This window comes from Prionailurus viverrinus, chromosome B1 (assembly GCF_022837055.1).
Source record: "Prionailurus viverrinus isolate Anna chromosome B1, UM_Priviv_1.0, whole genome shotgun sequence".
NCBI lineage: Eukaryota > Metazoa > Chordata > Mammalia > Carnivora > Felidae > Prionailurus > Prionailurus viverrinus.
Window position 1 is genome coordinate 51,945,197 of NC_062564.1, and position 19,806 is coordinate 51,965,002.

The following is a 19,806-nucleotide window of genomic DNA, read 5'->3' on the forward strand; positions in this document are numbered from 1 at the left end:
CCCCCTCTCTCTACCCCTTCCTTGGTCAAGCTTGCATTCTCTCTCAAAATAAATAAATAAACTTCAAAAAAAAAAAAAAGGAGGAGCCTCCTTAACTTTTGCCTCTGTTTGTGCAGAAGACCAGACCAGCTCCCGTTGGCCGGAAGCCGCACAGGCTGCAGTCTGGTCTGAAAATTGAACGCTGAGTTAGATTAGTGCTCCCCTTCTGGCATCTGAGGAGGGGTGCATGTAGGGGACCTGAGAAGCAGCTTTGAAGGATGAGGCTGTCCCAGGTAGCCTGGTGATGTTTACTGAAGATTCCAGGGACCTCCTTCCTTTGCATACATTTCTCCTGTGCCCATTGCAAGCCTCACATTTCTGCCATCCCTGTGTATATGGGTGGGAGATGGGAAGGGGGGTTCTTTTCCTGAAAGTGCTATGGCAGCATATGTGGTTCCTAGGGTTAATATATATTAAGTGAGGGGCTGGTGTGTGGGTCTCCTCATTAGGAGAGGACCATGAGTTTATTTGAATGAATATGCCCCCAAACCTACCCTGCACCCAACAAAAAACCTCTCCTAAGGATGGAGAGTATCTCAAGGCAAGGAAATAACTGAAATTCTACTCTCAGAGGTCTTTTGCCAAAGAGTTTTCAGATGAGGACTTCTTTTCTACTCTGCCCAAGTCTGGCAGAGGGAGGATGAGGAATTTCACTCCCAGTCCCAGGGATGATCTCTTCCTTCTTGTGACACTGAAATTGTGGAAAGGGATCATAAGTCAAATCAACAGGCTAAAATCTGGGAGCAGAGGAAATCAGGTAAGGTCTGAGAGAGAGTAAGCAAAAGAAGGGGCCAGAAGGAAGAAAACTAGGTTAAAAGATGAAGGGCAGTGCAGGGCACAGAGGAAGGATGGCTCAACGTCTGCCTCTCTTGGCTTTAGTGCATCCAAACAGGTCTCTGTAGCCCTTGACTGGATGCCTGGGTCCAAGGGCTGATGGGTGGTGCTTTGGGACCTCCTGGAATTGGGGTATCATGAACATGGGTGTGTATGTGTCTGTGTATGACCAGCAAATGTGAACTTGACAGCAGTTAGCTATGGGGATTGTTTACAATAGCCTATCACCCAGCTCCAACTACCAGGGACCAAGGTAACCCAGACTTCTCTTTACAAGTTAAGGAGAAAAGAGGGTCCAGAATCACAAATCCCCAAATGCAAATATACATTGGCACAGGGGAAGAATCTGAAATTTTGGACTACTATTCCCAAAGAGCAATTTTCCCATATATCTGAAAAGGGTCTTCTATGTTGCCTGTGATGAAATGGTTTGCCAAAGCAGATCAACTCAATTTAGAAAGGATTTTAGTTTAAGATAATAAGTGCCTCACACATCCTTTCCTTAGAACCCAAGCTCTCTTTAAACAGCTAAATCCCCTGCAAGCTAAAGATTACCATAAGTTTAATGGGAGTTTTGGAAAAGAGATTTGGAAAGAAGTGGATGGGAGGGGAATTTCTATGTCTTTCCTGGTAGCTGAGCCTTTGTAGGGCTGAAGAGCTGCTTATTTTATGTAATTGGCAACTGATCATTTCTAAAGTATTGGTTTAGGACTTAAAATAATCCATTAATGAATCTCCTGTATGGAACATACAAATGTTCCCAGAAGAATAGGCTGAAGATGGTGTGGGGGTGATGAAGGAATCAAAGGGAGGTCCCTTGGCTCACTAGCCAGAGTTGTCTTCTGATGTGTTCTTGCTGGCTGAGATAAGCTTGCACTCAAGGAGCCTGGGCCAGAGAGGGAGGTGCCCAAGAAGGGCAGTTGTAGAAAGTTGTAGGCTTAAAAGTTGGGAGAAGGAAAAGGGAGGGAATGGGGATGCAGAAGATCAAATGACTGATTGTTGAGAACATCCATCTTTCCTCCCAGAGTCCTAGACATACCCAAGACAGACCTCTCAGAGTCCTAGACATAAAATCTGTCTCTCAGTCCCTTTCTCTCCTCAGAGGAGTCTCATGTGGAGCCAAACTTTTACTAGGAAGAAAGGGCTGATAGATTCCTTTCAAGTAGCATTTCTCTCTCTCCTCCCAGATGACATCTTTTAAATAAAAATGGAACATGTTCAAACATATAGAGAAGACTAGAGATTAATGTCATGAGGCTCATGAAATTACCACCCCCTTTGCCAAATATGCTTGGAAAAAGTTTTTAATAAAGCCCTTTGGATGTTTGGATGCAATTGCATTTGACACCTCCTCCCTCTTTCTCTGGTTGCCTGCTTCTGGAAACCTGCTTCCACTTGTCACCACCCCTGCCCACCTTCTCACCTATCTTCCAGTAAAGAGCCAGGAATGAGTACAGTTGTGTTCAATTTTGTGTTTATACTACTATAGCCATAAGGAATTATACTAAGGAAGCAGTAGAAACCATTTGGTTGGTTGTCAGTGGGCTTTTTGAAGGCAACTTTCCCCAGGGATTCATTTGCAGCATTTCTAGCATAAGGTTCTAGGGGGTGGGGGTGGGGGTTGTATCCAGAAAATATAACACAGAAGTCTTCTGTTTCTTCCTACCCTTCACCCTCCAGCACTTTTAACACTGAATTTTCTCCCTAGCTTCTTCTCATTTTATCTGCTTTGGGTTTTCCCATATCTGGCCCCTATGCCAACCTTTGATTGCCAGCCTGCATTCAGGCTCCATGGGTAAGTAGAGGCGTCTCTGTGGTGCTCCCTATGTGCAGAGGTGTGTCAGTATATCAGCAGGCAGTTGATGCCTGGAGAGCCTGCCCACTTACCTCCTTGTTTCCCTTGTAAAATCTCTGCCACTCCCAGGGGTCTCCAGCTGCTGCCAAGAAGCCTTTGGTTGACTCAGAGGCAACGCTCTGCTCACACTGATGCCAATAAATCCCTAGAATTTTTCACTCCGTGATTATTTGTCCCTCCCTGACCATGAATAAATGAAAAGCCACACACACACACACATGTTATTAAAATGAACTGTTTATATTATCTCAGTTGAGTCAATACATTATAATGTATTAAAATGGAAAGGTACAAAATTGAAATAAATACTTTCTGATTCATGTATAAATCTTTTTTTTTTGTCAAGATGACTTTTATCGTCAGTACATGTCACAAGAAAACATTTAAAATGACACTGAAACAATCATTTAAATCATGGTGCATGGAGGAAAAAGGTAAAGAAAACAACTTTTGGCTTGTTTTGGCATGAGACCTTGATACAATTTGGGTTCCCCAAAACCATGTGAAGGGTGGTAAAATAGAAATGCTCAAAACTGACTTAAAAAAATAAACAGGCTTTACAAAAACCCTCTTTTTGATAAACCCAGCCACTTCTCTACATGGTCTGCACTTACAGTAGATACATTCATTATTGTCCATGGGAAGACAGCAACTGCCTTTCGTTTTAAAGAGCTTGGTGGAGAGGCTGAAGAAATACGCTGCAGCTGAAGGTGAGTAGAATGTTCAGGAGAACAAAAAGTCTAGATGGTCTTCAGGAACGGCACTGAGAATGATGGGGTGTGGAGGGTCTCTGGAACAAGAGATGGAGGAGAGGGAGCGTGAGGAGTCCAGATCTGAAGCAAAGCAAGTCTGAAGGACAGAAATGGTTGTCAGCAGTGAAAATGTGATGTGGGGATCTCTCCCCGTCTGAGCAGTCCTGGGTTTGTCCTTGGCATGGGTTTGTCTCTGCCTCAGCAGAGGCTAACCCAGTGCTTTGGAGATAGGGTTGGGACTCATTTCAGGCACAGCAGCACTGGGGAGACAGGGACAGGTGTAGGGGTTAACAATGAATGCCAACAAAGGGGCTTTCTCTTCTGGTTCTGACTGCTTATTAGGTGGTTGTTAAGGCAATAAGGACTTTAGCAAACTAGAAGTTAAGGGCAGCTAAATTCAGCCAGATTGAAGGTAAACAAAAGGTGAGAAGGAGTCCCTTTCTCCTCAGCTACCTTTCCCCCCAAGCACAGGAGGCCTCGGCTCCTGAAGCGCTGAATTTACAGTACGCAGTAGCAGAGGGCGTGCCCTTTGGAAGGCTCCATGGAAAAGAAGGCTTATCCCTGACTTGGGGCATTTTGTTCTTCAGACTCTCTTTGTTGAAGTTCTTTCAGGAGGGCAGGCTATGCTCACCCAGCTATTGAGTGAAAAGTGGAAGCACCAAAGTTTGTGCAGTTAGAATAAGTCCTTTGCTATAGACCATCTGGTCCATTTCAATGGCCTTGAACACCATCTGTCCTAGAAAGGCAGGCCTGATGCTCACATGCTTCAGTGAGACCTATGCTCACCTGGAGAACAGGACTAGCCTTTCAAGCTTCAGGAATATTTCCCTTGCATCAGATCGAATGACAGCTACAAAGTCCATGGAAGTGTGAGATCCTTGGAAGGTTTGTGAGCCCATAGGTGGATTCTTAGGGGAGTAATAGAAACTCCTTTGACTTGAATCCGCTCACAGAGAAATGTACAGAAGACGGAACAGAACAGATGGAAGAATCTTTTCTTTTCTTCTTGTTCTGGAGTAAAGGAGATGGACCTTGAAATGCTATGGGAAGGATAAACCTTGAGAGTTGCCTGCCATTCTGAGCAGCTTCTGGCAAGATGCTGGGTGATCCGACCACTGAGACCCTGGAATGGAAGAACTGGCTCTCAGGCAATTGCTAAAAGGTATAACTACTTACTCCAGCAAATGAACCACATGTGCTCTCTGTGAACAAGACAGAGATCCCTCATCCTGTAAAATTAGATTGCAGTCTGATACAAGAGCTCTGCATGAAATGCCTGGGGCCTAAGGATGCAATCTCCTGGACACAATGGTTGTGCTCTAATTACTCAGGACCACCTCCAATGGGGCCATTTGTGGGGACAAGATGTTCAGAAAGAGAAATGCCAGTTGCAGTGTCCAGCCATCTGGGGACCAGTGCTCTGCCTGACCTCTCTCTCTGGTAGAGCTGTCTTGTTTTGGTCCTGGAATCCAAGGATTATGACAAATCTGTAATAAAGCAAATGTGATCATTAAGCTGTGGGTGTACAGATGAAACAAGATTGGCCATGAGTTGATCATTACTGATGTCGATTGGTAGGTCTGCAGGACTTGGCTGTGCAATTTGACTTTATTATGTGTTCAAATATATGGGTTGAAATTATCCACAATACAAAACAAGGCCCCTTGGAGATTATCTAGCTTACTCCTTCATTTTACAGACAGAACCCAGTGGTTTAGTGCCCAAAGTCACATGAGGAGTTCATGCAGAGCCAGTACTAGAACCCAGCACTCTTTCTGCAGGGATTAGGATATTTTGGCAGCATTGCACTCTTAAATAAATGTCATATTCTTGATCTCTGCTCTCACCTTGAAAAGCAGGTGGTTGTTTTCAAAATTCCTGTCAATTAGCTTAAGAATTACCCTTCTCTCATAAAGCCCCAGGGGGACACTTTCTTTGAAGTCTCTCTTCAGCTCCAACACTTCAAAGGGAGACCCCTACCCCCAGTGACAAACCAGTCGCTGTAGCCACTTCTTCTTAGGGGAACCACCACCAAGAAGGAAACTGAATGTTGTTCCTGGGCCCCTGGCAGCATTCAGTTTTTTCTAGAACCTGATTGAAGGCCTGGTGGAAGGAGGGGAGCATCACATTTATGACAAGGGTAGGGTGTAAAGGGCAAGAATAGCAGCCATTTAAGGGAATAAATTTCTATAAAAATCTTCAACTAAAGGTACTGAATCTCTTTAGAGAAATATCACTATAATCTAATTGGAATCAAAGACATTTCTCAATTGAATAAGAACAAGACTTTTAAGAACTAGCTGCTTCGAGAAAGGGAGGACCCACTGGGCCCTTCTCAGTGATGACACTTATAGGGAATGAGGGTTCAGTATAAAACTATAAATTTTATTTTGATAATTAAAATATAAAAATTCTAGATATATTTTTATAAGCTTATGAGGACAAACCTCAAAGAGTCCTCCCAAAGGAAAACAGACCAGAGAAGCCAGGTGCTTCTAAGATTCTGTAGGGGAAAGGTGAGGTCAGAAAGCCTTTGAAAGAATGACACACAAGGAAGTCCCTGGGCCCACCATTTTGCACGAGGAAAACACCCTTTGGGTTCTGGTAGCTTGGTTGAGATTAAAGTTGTTAGCAGAGATGGGCACCTGACTAGCTTAGTTGGTGGAGCATGCAACACTTGATCATGGAGGCCTGAGTTCAAGCCTCATGTTGGGTGTAGAGTCTACTTAAAAAAAATAAATTAAAAATAAAATAAAAAGTTAGCAGATAGAGGTGTACATATTTAAAAAAAAAACAAATTATGAAGACTTGCTTGGATTAAAAAGTTGTGGGCTTCCTGAAACAGATAGCCAAAAGCAACTGTGGAAAGTTTTTTCTGGAGACATCAGATGCCCTGGGAATGGAAGAGATCCAAAAAGAATGGCTAAATGAAGAGATGGGGTGGCAGGGTGGATGGACAGACCACTCTGATTATTTAGAAAAATCTGTTCTAGCAAGAGACTTAGGGCAGTTTATAGATTATAGAGTTAGATTCTGCTGTTTCTTATTCTCATTGTTCTTCCTTGCCCCTCAAAAATATAGGTATCAGCTCATTTCTTTTTCAAAATCCTAACTATCTTAACTTGGCTTACAGAAAGGTAGACTTGGAGAGGGAGTGTGTACATGTGTATGTTCACATTGCCTGCAGTCAGGAAAAAATAAACTCTTCTGTCTTCCAGAGACTTATATAAAGCATGACAGCATGGGACATATCTGAACTTTACAAATTAAAAGAGGGACTCTGAGCTACTGGTTATAAGTCAGGAGAGGATGAAAGAGCATTTTGATGTGGAATCTGATTCTGAGTCTGCAAATTTCTAGCTGCATTTCTTTGGGAAAATTATTTCATCTCTGGTCTTCAGACTCCTCATCTGTACAGGGAGGAGATTTGACCTTTCTGACATTTATAATCTGTGGATCTAGAGAACTGATTATTGGCCTAGAATAGATATGAGGTAGGGGCTGAATTCTAGGATCAAGAAGGTCTCTATTAGCATTGTATCAAAGAGAATAAATCTTGTTCCTAGGTTTGGTGAGTAAATTTTCTAATAGGTTCCTTGGGACTCCTGGCTAATGTCACTGTGTGTGTGTGGGGGGGGGGGGAGTGGGGGGGGAGGTAATTGAGAAAGAGAAGCTCATCCCCCTGCACAAGGTCAGCATGTTCATGCTGCTCCATCTAGTAAATTCTGGCCTTGGAAGAGCCAGGGAGGAAAAGAGCAGTACCATCCACATCTCCATGGAATCCTGCCCCTTTGCAATCAACCTTGACTCTGAAGAAAAGTAGCAAGTGCTATTCAAGCCTAATGAAAATTTCAATATATTTTGAACTTGTCCACTACCATGGTCAGTAATGAGATCAATACTCATGGTCACAGACATTGCAGAAGGTTAAGTGCCTATGACAAAATGCTTATGAAGTGTTTGAGGCTCTGAGGTCTTCCCTCTGAAGAGTGAGAAAGGCAGTACTTGGCTCTACCTGGTTGGCTATCAGGATTGACATTTCACTGCAGAGCCAAGAAACCCGAAGACCTCAAAGTACTGGCTAAGTCTCCAGATTTGAGGAGGAAGGGAAGGCCCACTTGGAGACAGGTTGCATTTGTCTGCCAAAAGACCAGTGTCTGCAAAACCACAAATACTGGAAATACAGGTGCTTCTAATACAACTATGTATGCTGGTTCCGAGTAATGGGCATGGGTTGTCTATCAAAGTATTTGGTAGGAAAACAGAGGATGGCAAACTCCTTGTGTGCCCTGGATAAAACAAGCACACAGATTCTGATTGGATTAGAGAAAAGGTAAGACTCTAGGAAACAGAAGCTCAATTTCATTTGCCACAGATACTTCCTACAAATCCCATCTCCTTCCAAGATGTGCAGGAAGGAGCCACCTAGCCGAAGAGAAGACTTTGGATGCCAAGGTAACCTCAACCCAGAATAGCTCATGACTTTAAAGATCTGTCTTTCCCCCTAAGCAGGCCCAGATGTCCTGAGGAGGAGAGGGGATGTTGCAAGCAGGGTCTCCAAATACACATCAATTAAATCTCTTGGACTGTTAAAGACCTACTCTTGCTCTAAATGCATTGAAGACTCAAGAAAGTGTAGCTGCCTCTCCTCCCTGAAAACTCTGCACTTCCTCATCTTACATATGGTGAAACTGAGGCACAAGGAAGGACAGAGGGTTCTTGCATCTCTCATATTGATCTAGTGACATACCTGGGAAGAAATCCCAGGACCTCCATCTCTGAATCCTTCAACATCTTCCATTGTCTTTCTACTTAATTCACAGTTAAAGTCTGTCTGTCTGTCTATCTATAATATATTATGTACTATTATGTATAAAATATAAATAATTCTCAGATTCCTACTTAACTTCCTATCCTCCTCTCCTCCTTTATATAACTAGGTTTGGGGGAGGGAGGGGTAACAAAGATCCATGATGAGGGAAAACCACAGTACTGCTCAAAGAAATAGACTTCTGGAAGGAGAGATGACAGGCTTTGTCTAGGGGCCAAGGGGTGCTTCAGATCTGGACTGTACAGCAAATTAAATGGAACACAACAGAAATCAGCAATGTAGACATCTGTGCCAGACGAAGTGAACTTCCACAACCTGGTTTTAAGGAACAGTAAATACAATAGAGATAGATAGATATAATATGTTGAATCTTGAGTAATAAAACAAGTTATAAATAGAATTATGCTAAATTAAAGACGGACATCATAGGGAATAGTCTGGTCAACAACCAATCACCATTAGAATTAAAAAGTAAACCGGCCTTTTCACTGAGTACCTCCACAACGTTTCTCAATGCACTAAGTACATTTTAACCATGCAAAAATACACAAACATCTTAACTAGGTTGGTTTTTTTTTTTGTAAAAAAAATCAAACACCAACATTATGCATTTTTGTTAATTATATTGGTTAAAGTTACAGCCAGTGGCTGCCAAATATCAGATACATCATATACATATTTTTATACAGAATCTGGACAACACAACATTACACATCAGAGAGAGAAAGAGAGAAAAAGAGAAAGAGATTATTTGTTCCTTTGTGGGTTTGTTGTTGTTGTTCAGTAAAGAAATAAAGTAAAATATGAGAAGCAATGCTAAGAAGGAAAACACTTCAACAAGTCAGGAATACAGAGGGAGAATTGCTAATCAGAAATACAGGAGGAAAAGAGTTCATAGTTAGGTCTGTGTCTAGAATTTTCTTCACTAAGAAACAAAAGAGCACAACAGGTGTATTGGTTTGGAAAAGCAGAAAGAGCGATAACATCATGCTGTCTGGTTCCCAGCACGTTTCCAGCAAGAAGAAAAAATCATAATCACAAATTAATTTCACAAGTTTTGTTTTCAAAAATGTCCTCCCTTACCCAGGAAGCTGGGTAGTGCAGGGGTGGGGGCAGCTCAATTTTGAGAGTCCTTGGCAAGGGTTTGGCCAAAACCGTTGGCCTGAAATAAGTTGGAGATATGAGCTGTCTGTGGAAATTCACGCAATGAGATGCGACGTCAACTTGCTCCAGTCTAGGCAAGGTTCCCGTTGCCAGCCAGTGATCTGGCGGAGGAAGGACACACCCCCATGACAGGTTCTCCTAGCAAGGCCCCAGTCCTGCCCCTTAAACATTTGGTGTCAACACGATCCTAAGAATTCAACCTGGAAAGAAACAAGACCTTGAACACAAGCTATGGAAGCACTACCGTGGTCACGGTTAGATACAAAAATGTGAAAATTCAGATGTAATCAAAAATACAAAATCAGTTTCAATAAGATTTGCTTTTTTTTAACCATTACAGTGCAAGGTTTTTCAAATTACAGTAAAAGTTATGTGTCTGCTTACAGTAACTAGAGTAGCTGATTTTGTTCTGCTAGAATCAGAGGTCCCTGATAAGTGGGAATGCACCAATCTGAAATCAACCCGGCACAAGAAATGGATATCTTAACAAAAACACAGTTCACTACGGTCTTTACCCCTTCAAATAGTAACAAAGGAATGGTGTCATTTGCACAACTCATTAGCATGAGGTTCTTCCTCCATTAAAAATAAAAATAAAAATAATAAACAGATGATATTAAAATTCCAACAGAAAAAGGACTGGAAATCTGGGGCTGAAGGATGGAGCATCTGAAGGGAGTTTCCCACGTCACTGAGCTTTCCCACTGTAGTTAAAAATAAAAAGAATTGTTTTAGCATGAGCCTCAGTGGGCAATGCTGCTTTGTGCTTCTGCCTCCTTGTCCCAGGCAGTTGGGAAAGGGAGTTTCACCATCTCGTGGGATCAAAGGAAACCACAATACAGTCATGCCTCATTGTGCCATCAAGAATCACCCCCCAGGAAAGAAAAATAACCAGTTACAGGGGCTGGGGGGCTCAGAGGCTTGGAAAGGGACAGAGGAACCTTCACCTGGCAAGAGAGTATCCCTCATCAAGACCATTGTGACACTCAGAGCCTTGTGTTCTGGAAAGGAAGAAGAGGAAAGAGTCAAGAGCCCCCAAATTACATGGAAGAAAGAGTCACCATTTTCCCAGAGCCTTGTCTTTGGGAGTGGGCATATGACTGAAAGAGAAAATGTGGCGAAATGAAGTGATCAGGTGACAGTCTTCATGTTCATGTCATGGAACATGAGAAGAAGCAAGGATGACTGAGGAATTGTCCTCTTTTGAGGTTTGTAGAGCCAACCAGTCCAGGATGGGTTAGGAGAAGCAAGACACACTGGAAAACTTCAAGGAGCACTTCTCTCCATGTCCAAGAGAAAGAGGCAGATGTTTGGCAACCTTGGGCACAACCATAGGTCCAGAAGCCTATTCTTCATACAGCCCCTCTTTAGCCTCATCCTGGTGCAGATACCCATGAGAACTACTCTTTGATCTATTTGACTGGCCCCTTACTTGGTCCCTCTGAGGTCCTACAAATGGTATATGGCAAACTCTTTCTGGGTTTGTTGAAATTAAAAGGGGACTATTTTAGGCAGCCAGTGGCTTATTATTTAGGGCCTGGAATCTGCCAGTCCTATGTAAGATGTGCAAACACCCTCTCATCTGTGGGATGTGATCATGTGCTTGGATCCACCTGCCTCACACTAGTGACCTGAACAGAAGAGCAAACGCTTTACTCACACCCACAGCCTGAGAAAGGGAAGAAACACAAATTCCTCTACCATGTTTGAAAGTTTCCCTGCCTTTGAGATACAATGTGAGGTGCTGTGTGCCTAGAAAGCACTCAATAATTTGTTTCACAATCTGGCCATTGGAGGACATTCAGGCTTCCTCTACAAATTTCGCTACATTTCTCAAGGAGGAAAGAAAATTCTGGCAGACATTACTTCCACACAGTTCTGGTTCATGCTCTCATGGGTGGAGGTGGACAGCCATAGAATGTGGCTTCCTACAGCAGGTGTCCCATGGTTTGTTCTGCCCCAGGGTGTTGTGGAATCAGGCAGAATATGGATGTGTGTGTCTGTTGTTTTTGCATGAGATACTTACATTTTCTCATCCCTTTAGCCATATGAGATCCTGCACCTTACCAGGCTTCCCAATCTCATTACCTACCTAGCTTTCCCAGAGTTCAGTACCCATTCTGCACCTATCAGAGCAAAGTAGTTTCCCTGGAAACATTCTTGTGCTCCCCACCCAGCTCTGACTCAAAATACAGCCCAAGGCCTGGTTCTCTGGGGTACAGAGGTGGTAGGCCCCAAACAAACCCTCAAACAAACCCTATGCTCTTTGCCCTGGGTGCCACTAAGTGGTTGTTTCCCTCCAAGTCAGCTGAGGTCTACAGGCTTCGCTGACTATGAGTCTCCCCTCAAATGGAGGATTTTTTTTAAATGTGCAAGCTGGTTTGCCTGAATGGCCCTACAAACACCTATGTTCTTCTTGAAATAAATCCCCAAACCTCTGCCTAGATAGATCTGCTTTCTCTAGATGGTGTGTTTCTGATCTGGCAGTTGGTGGTTGAAATAGCATTTGAGGATATGTGATCACAGATGTATTCACATGAGTGAAGCAACAGAATGAAGTTAGGGAATGACGTGATACATAGTGTGCCTTAAAGGCTTAAGCAACATGCCAAGATTCCTCTATGCTAAGTTCCTGTTGCTGTCTCCAGACAAATGTGAAGCCCAGTGAAAATGCCCCGTAACTGGGCTGTGATGCCCCCACTTTTGGTATCTGGGACTATTTAGTACTATTTACTATTAATTATGGAGCTGCCTCTGGCTGAAAGAAATCTCCAGGAATGGTGTTTTGGAGAGCAGGCACATTTAGTCCAGGGACATTGGTGGGAAGTGCAATGTTGTTCTCCTACTTCCCAGGAGGATGGGGATCGGACATCACTGACTAGGGCATCAGATTCCCAGGTCATATCCTCACTTCTTTATGATCTTGGACAGCTTAACCTCTCAGAACCTTAGTTTCCTCTTTTGCGTGTTGGATGTGATGCTACTTTACTCAGGGTTGTTGAGAAGATCACATGAGACACTGTGTGAAAGCACTCTGCAGACATATGCAGATGTGGGTGTATAGCCTCATCCACCTCTATGAGAGAATCATACCTTCCACATGAAACGAATGAGATAGTTTTCTGTGTCTAAAGCATGTTCTTAGTAAGGTGGTAGTCTGCTGTAAGTGGAGCTCCAAAAGGCAGTAGGGCTTGAGGGAGTTCTTTGCTTGCTTTGGTTTTGATTGGTCAATAGTCTCTGTGCATCCAATATGGCTGATTCTCATCTCATGACGAGTGGATGCTCTTGTCTTTACCCCACTCCACTTAAATCACTTGACACAAATAATAAAGAAGGGCTAGAAGGAAGAAAATTCTTTTTACCTTTAAGATATATATTTTGAGAATACTTATTAAGATGGTGAGAAGTGGGCTTCATCTTTTCTTTCAAAGAGAAAAGTATAGTTGATTTAGGAGATGCTTACCTTTGATTTAAGGATGATCTTCCTGGATTCTTATATTCATAACAATTAGGTTGGGTTAAAAATGGAGGAGCTAAATTTTTTCTCTGGGTTTCTTAGAAGTTCATAGTCTGGAGACAGATATTTGTCTCATGTTGAATGAATGTGTGCATTTATAATAGTATTTTAGGGTCAGAAGGGAGCTTAAGAAGTGTCATCTTCATGTTGCAGAAGAGGGAGCTGGTGCAATGGGATAATGGTGAATCTGGTGCTCCTGCTGCTGCAGTGGATTGCAAGAAGGTGTGACCAGCTTGGAGGGGAGGCGGGGCTGGAGGACAGCTCTCTGTGGCCCTGTGATGTAACAGCACAGCTTCCTAAACAATCCATCTTTCTCTTACAGGAGTCCTTCCAACCTAGTCTCACCCAGGCACCCTTAGAGAAAAACACTGGGTGAATGACTGGTAAACTTCTTGTGGTCCGGTTTGGTAAACTGAACTAGGAGATTAAGGAATTACTATTTCTTAAAGGTTAAAAAAATAACCCTATAGAAATAGGGTTAAACTGTTAAACTGTCCTCACTGTTAAACAATGAGGACTTTTTTAAAAAAATCACTACCAATGAATATAACTTGTAGCTTTAAAATGGACCTACTTTAAGATTATATATGTAATTTAAGGTAAGGTAATATATATATTATATATGTATTATGTACTGTATATTTAATATTTTGGAAATGGGCACATGGTGAATGATGAGTGTGATAGATGTGATATGTCTTGACTTCAGAAACTCTTTTGACAATGCACCTCAAGACATATCAGAATTCACCATGAGAATAGAGCAGTGCCAAAGAATTGTTCTTAACAGAAATTAAGGATAATTCACTGTTGGCCTAATTGGGCATTATGGGAGTGTTTTGGGGGGATGACCTAGGGCTTCTTGTTTCACAAGGAAAACTTTACAGGTTAGTTGACTGATACAAGATCTGTGTCATGCTATTTGGCCCCATTTCTCTCTTGGCTGTCCTTAAGAAAATGGCCTTCTCTCAAGTTCTCTGTAATCCATGTACATGTTTATAGCATATTTCTTAACATAAACTCTGTAAGTCCCATGAACTCAGCATATTTCTTAACATAAACTCTGTAAGTCCATATGCTCTGTGGATATAAAGAAATGATGGCTAAGAGCAATAGTTAGAATGGTGTAGGGGTGTTGAGTTTCAGGTCTTTCATAAGTCCTGACCATAGGGTCTACTATGGATGGAATGGTTGTGTTCCCCTAAATCCATATATTAAAGCCCTAATTCTCAATGCAGTGGAATTTGGAGGTGTGGCCCTAGAGAGATCACTGGGTTTAGATGAGGTCATGAGGGTAAAGCCCCCATGATGGGATTAGTACCCTTGTAAGACAGAAGCCACCAGAGCTCTCTCTGCCATGTAAGGATAAACCATAAAGCAGCCATCTGAAAACCATAAAGAGACCCCTCACCAGACACCAGATATGCTAGCACCTTGATCTGGGCCTTTATAGCCCCTAGAACCATGAGGAGTAAATGTTCGTTGTGTAAGCCAACCAGTCCATGTTGTTTTGTTACAGCAGTGGCACTACGGCAGAGTGCATTCCTAACTTCCCTGATATACATCACTTTCAAGTCTCCATCCAGATCAAGGCTAACATAATTATGGGTGAAGCACCCTCTTTCTTTCTAGAGCAATCTATCTCAAGGAAAGGGGAATCATCTCAATACTCTCTTCTCTTTGTCTCTTCTTTCTTGTCAAGCCACTTTTCCTAAGACAGGATTGATTTTGAAAAGGGATCTTGGTGATCTTACATGAGGAATCTAAAAAAAAAAATTGCTATTAAGGGATCTAATATATTGATACACACTTATTTTTAGGGAGAAGAGAGGAAGAAGAGGGAATACTTTGTATTCAGGTCCCAAACCCAGGTTGTGCTGTCCATGAGGAATGCTTAGCAGTCCTTCAGAAAGATAAATGAAAGCAGAGACCTCTCAGTGCCCCATGTCTTCACCTCTTCCTTTCTGCTCAAAGAGCTGTAGACCTGCTCATCATTTTCAGTCTTACCTTTCAGCCCTGGATATATAGGCTTTAGCTCCTCAACCAGACTGTGAATTTCTTAAGGACAGGAACTAGTCAAGTCTCTGGGATCTTTGCTGGGTGAATGTTGAGTGAGTAAGAAGACTAAATTAATGAGCACAATAAAGAGACTGGGCATGAGCTCATGAGTCTAGCTGGGCCCTTGGTTCTCAAGGGAGGAAATCTCCTTTAACCCCAGGAGAGATTGCTTTGGTTTTGGGAGCTGGCATGAGGCAAAGCAAGATCTTCACAAGCTTTCTGAAGCAAAGTTAGAGCCAGGACTATCCCAGTTCTTCAGGTCATTCAGTTTGTAGTAATCTAACTCCTACTAGATGCAAAGTGTTGCTGTTTGCTTTCTTTTCAGCACCTTGGGCTTCAAAAAATAATGGTGCCACTCAATGCCCTGATTCCTTCTCTACAACATGGATGGACCCTGCCCAAAGAGCCTCCTGGGAACAATCAGATGGACACCAATTCACTTAAAAAGTAAGTTCTCATAGTATATATTTGAGGCTTTTTTTTTCAGGGAAAACTGTTGGAAATCAGGGAAAGGGTTTCTTTTCCAAATGTCAGATGTAAGCTGATTCCTCAAAGCCCCTGTTCTTAGGCTATCTCAATATGAGTGGTTTATGCACTGATCAAGCTATTTGGAGTTGCTGTAGGTTTAGATAAATGTGCTATTGTAGGGGTGAACCCTCAAAGTTTGATAAGGCAGCAGAAAGAAAAGGAAGGTAAGATGCCCCCACCAATTTAAGATGGGGGTACACTGTCAGATGGGATGGAAAAGGCAGGGACTTTTATTCAAGACATCGGAGCTTGCATCATGGTTTTGTCAGTAATCAGAGGAAGTTGGGCAAAACATTTAACCCCCTAAGTCCCATTTATCCTTTGTGAAATAAAGCTCTATATTAAATCCCCCTGGATAATAAAGTTACTATGAAAAATAAATTAGATAAACTAAATAAAAACATATAGAAAAACACTGAGCAAATTTCCTGGCATCAGCTAAATCTGAGATGAATGAAGATTTGGACGACACAGATGACAGGAGTGTGAGGTATATGAGAGCCAGTGAGTGTCTGGATGTCACCCTTAACCTGGGCCACACAGGCAGTCAGGCTCAGCAGAGCCACAACTAGTGGGCAGGAAAGGGAATACTCAAAATTTAATAACTTGAAGCTTAGAGTTAAAAGTGAATTGTGTAAAATAGAAGCCACCTTTTCTGAATGGATACTGGGCTGATACACTTAGTCTATCAGCCCAGGGATGCAGGGGCTCACCATCCCACCTGTTCTAAAGAGATTCTGGGTCATGGATTGGCAACGACAGAGTTACTTTATGGAGGTTAAATGACTATAATGAACCAGATCAAGGGAATTAGGGATTTCCAATTGAAAACCCTGTGTATTTTATTAATTGGTTCTAGTATTCAGAATAGCCACCCCCTGCATTTCCACTGAGACATGCTAAGAGTCCAAAGTCTTTATAAAAGGCCAGCCCACTCTTTGAATGGGAAATATGAATTCCAGGAATAGATCCATCTGTGAGTAAGTTCTCATGCTTGCTCTGCTTCTTTGTACCTTGCATCTCTCATCCAATGTCTAAATGTTTATTTTTTTTAAATCTCAGAACATGAAGTGTAGATGAACAAACTGTGGGGCAATCTCTGTGTAGGGCTGAGGGAATTAGGTGCCATTGGGGAAGGAGCTGAAAAAAATCAATTTTTCATAGCCTCCTTTTCCATCTTTCCCATATTTTTGTGGTACTTGGAAAGGCGCAGAACCACTGTACTAGTTATAAAAAACTGGGTCTTTGCCCAGACTCCAAAGACTCAGTCCCCCATTAGTGCATATGCTCTGCCCATAGTGACCAGCTCCTGGGCTGCTACAGTGAGTGCCCAGAGCTGACTGAGGAATGCAGAGCTCGACTAGCTATGGGAAGCTGCAGTGGTCTCAAATATTCTGGAAGGTTGGCATGACCAGGGTTAACTGAAATCTTATTAAGAAACAGAGTAGGCTCCTCCCTGTGTCTCTTGAGAAGCTTTGGACTTTAAGAAATTCCATTCATTATTCAAGAATTCCTTCTGTTTGGCCTTAAAAACTCAGTGGTTCCAGACATCAAACCTAGAATGGCCAATTGACACCTTCCATTCCTCTGGTTTACCCTCACCAACAGAGATATCCAAATCACCACCACTCTAAGGCTCCATTCCACCAGGCTTCCACCATGTGGGAAGGACCAGATGAATGGGTTTTATACATTCACAACAAAGCTGCAGGGAACTAACTTTTGAACCAAGCCATGCACATCAACACATCAACATCTACAAGCCCTGCTGCGGGGGTGGGGGGGGGGGGGGGAGGGCGGTCCCTGAAGCTTCAGAAGAAGGAGGGAGGTTACCCAGAAGGGGGAGCTACTCTCTGGATCACATTACTGAACAAAGAATAACTGGCTGCAGCTTGAAAGACCATTCTTTCAACCAAATTGGGTGAATGGTAACAGACAGTGAATGATGATGTTAACAGACAATATAGTTTAAATATAAGTTTCTGGAAATTGTCTTAGACCCTCATAAAAAAAAATCAGTGTGAATGAATAATGTAACATGACTACAAGACTGACCATCTTCATGCATTCTATGCATCCTTCAAAACCCAATTCAAATGCAAATGTTAGTGAAGCCTTCTCTTATACCTCTACTTGAAAGTATCGCTTCCTATTTTGGAAGCCCATAACACCTCTTTTAGGGCTTTATTTTTCACTGTATTATGGTAATTATTTATGTACATTTCTTGCCTCATATTTAGTTCCTTGGGGTTTGTATCATCTTTAAAACCCCTCCAGTTCTAGCTCTGCACCAGACATAGTAGGTGTTCAATAAATATTTGATAGCCAAGTGAATGATTGAATTTGAAATGGGAATACTGTTCTGGCAGGAAAGCTCCAGTGGGATAAAATAAATCTATTATCTGCCACCTTGTTTGTGCCAAAAGGATCAGGGCATGGCAGACCCAGTGCTCTGAGAAATCCAAGGTCAAAGAGTCTCTACCATGGCTGTACCACATCTCAAATTCAGGTATCATTTGTACCATTCAAATTCTTCTATCATTTGCCACATCCCATTGAAATATACCTCCTACCTCTGATTTCAAAGTTCCTCAAGCATAGAAGTTGTTCCTGTTCAAAGCAGGGCATCCAGAAAGCAGCTAGCGAGTCAGAAGTGAATTCCAAATTGAAGATTTCTCTGTAAGTTTAAGACCAAGTAACAACCATAAACAGAACTAAATGCATCTCTGTCTAGAATACTCACATCCCAAGACAGCCTTCTCCCTGCAAAGGGGGCAGACTGGTAACAATGAAAAAAATATCACATCCAGACTAGTAACAACGAAAGAAAGATCACAGCATCCTCATGGCAGTACAAAAACTTCCCACAACAGCCCTACAGCAACAGTCAAGCCCCAAAATTAACCCACTTTGCAGAGACCTGGTCTCTGCTCAGAAAAGAAAGGGGAGAAGATACAATACCTTTCCACAATGAGGTGATGTTCTACACCCCTTCCCCACTCCCATGCTTGTTCTGACATGTCCCGGATTCCCTCTCAACCAAGGGAGTTATGCTCATGTGTCAGCAGTGGAGCACTACATGGACAAAACTGGCTCATCTGGGTCAGAAGTTATGTCATGTCCTCTACTAGGTTTACTTTTAAGAGTTTGATCCACTCAGATCCTTCCCCTCTAAGAAAAAGAGTAAACCCAGTGCTTAGGGCTACCAACACATACACCTAAAAAGTCTCTATTTTTGATGCAGCAAGTTCCTTCTGTTCACTCTGAAATCTCCTACTTATCTCTGTCTTAGTAGTGATTTGGAGGTGCAATAGGTGTGGGCATCCAGGAAGGGTGGCACCAAGTGTGGAAATGGCCCATAACCTGCCTGCAAAGAGAAGTCAGCCCAGTATTCAAGCTTCAGAAAAGTCTCCAGTAAACAAGGTGTCCCTTGTGGGAGAACCAGGGACTCTGAGATGCTAGGAAGATGGAGCAAAAAGAGGATGGTGTGGATAGCTATGTAGTGAACTTTCTCTTGGCACTGGGTGGGCTGGAGGGTAATGCTACAAGAAGGAATCCCACAGAACCCCACCTAAAAACTGGCTTCTCTCAATCTGCAATAGTTATGTCAACAAAAGAACAGGGAGTAATAAGAATTGTGCTTTATCGTACCTAAAAAAACAAATCAAAACTTTTCTTAAGCATTTAATTATTTCAAAAGAAATCTTGTAATCCGGGGAAGCTCAGTGAGATGGTAAATTCCTCAGAATCAAAAACCAAATTTGGAAGCATATTGTCATTGTGCCTCTGTGTGTGTGTGTGTGTGTGTGTGTGTGTGTGTGTGTGTGTGTATGTGTGTGTGTGTGTGTGCATGTGAGTGAATATATCATATATTCCCACTCACCTACTTACAGGTATATATAGAAATACATATTTATCAATGGATTTTCCTCCCTTCAAGTCAACACCAGTGTGTTCCACCTTCAGTACACATGTATTATCTGCATTCCAATTCATAGACAGACCATTAATACCATAAAAAGAGAAATAGCTGAGAATAGGCAAAGTATAACCTAGCAAGAATTGTTTTAAGTGCCGGTTCAGCATTGTTAAAAAACAGAGCAAACCTCCCCCAAATACAAGCTAAAATGTCTGTTATTAATACACACTCGCAATTCTTTAAGGTCATCAGAAGAAAAAAGGGCAGAGAAAAAGACATATTATGAAATTGAATCTTAAGTGTTTTCCT

At 42.3% G+C, this 19,806-nt stretch overlaps 1 long non-coding RNA gene across 1 annotated transcript in view; it reads left to right on the plus strand.

Annotated features, from left to right (window-relative positions):
• LOC125163312 (uncharacterized) overlaps positions 1 to 19,806 on the plus strand; it is a 47,161-nt gene that overhangs the window by 20,199 nt on the left and 7,156 nt on the right. Inside the window, exon 3 of the long non-coding RNA XR_007151395.1 lies at positions 15,376 to 15,497. This is a non-coding gene — a long non-coding RNA (uncharacterized LOC125163312). The remainder of the gene's footprint in view (positions 1 to 15,375; positions 15,498 to 19,806) is intronic.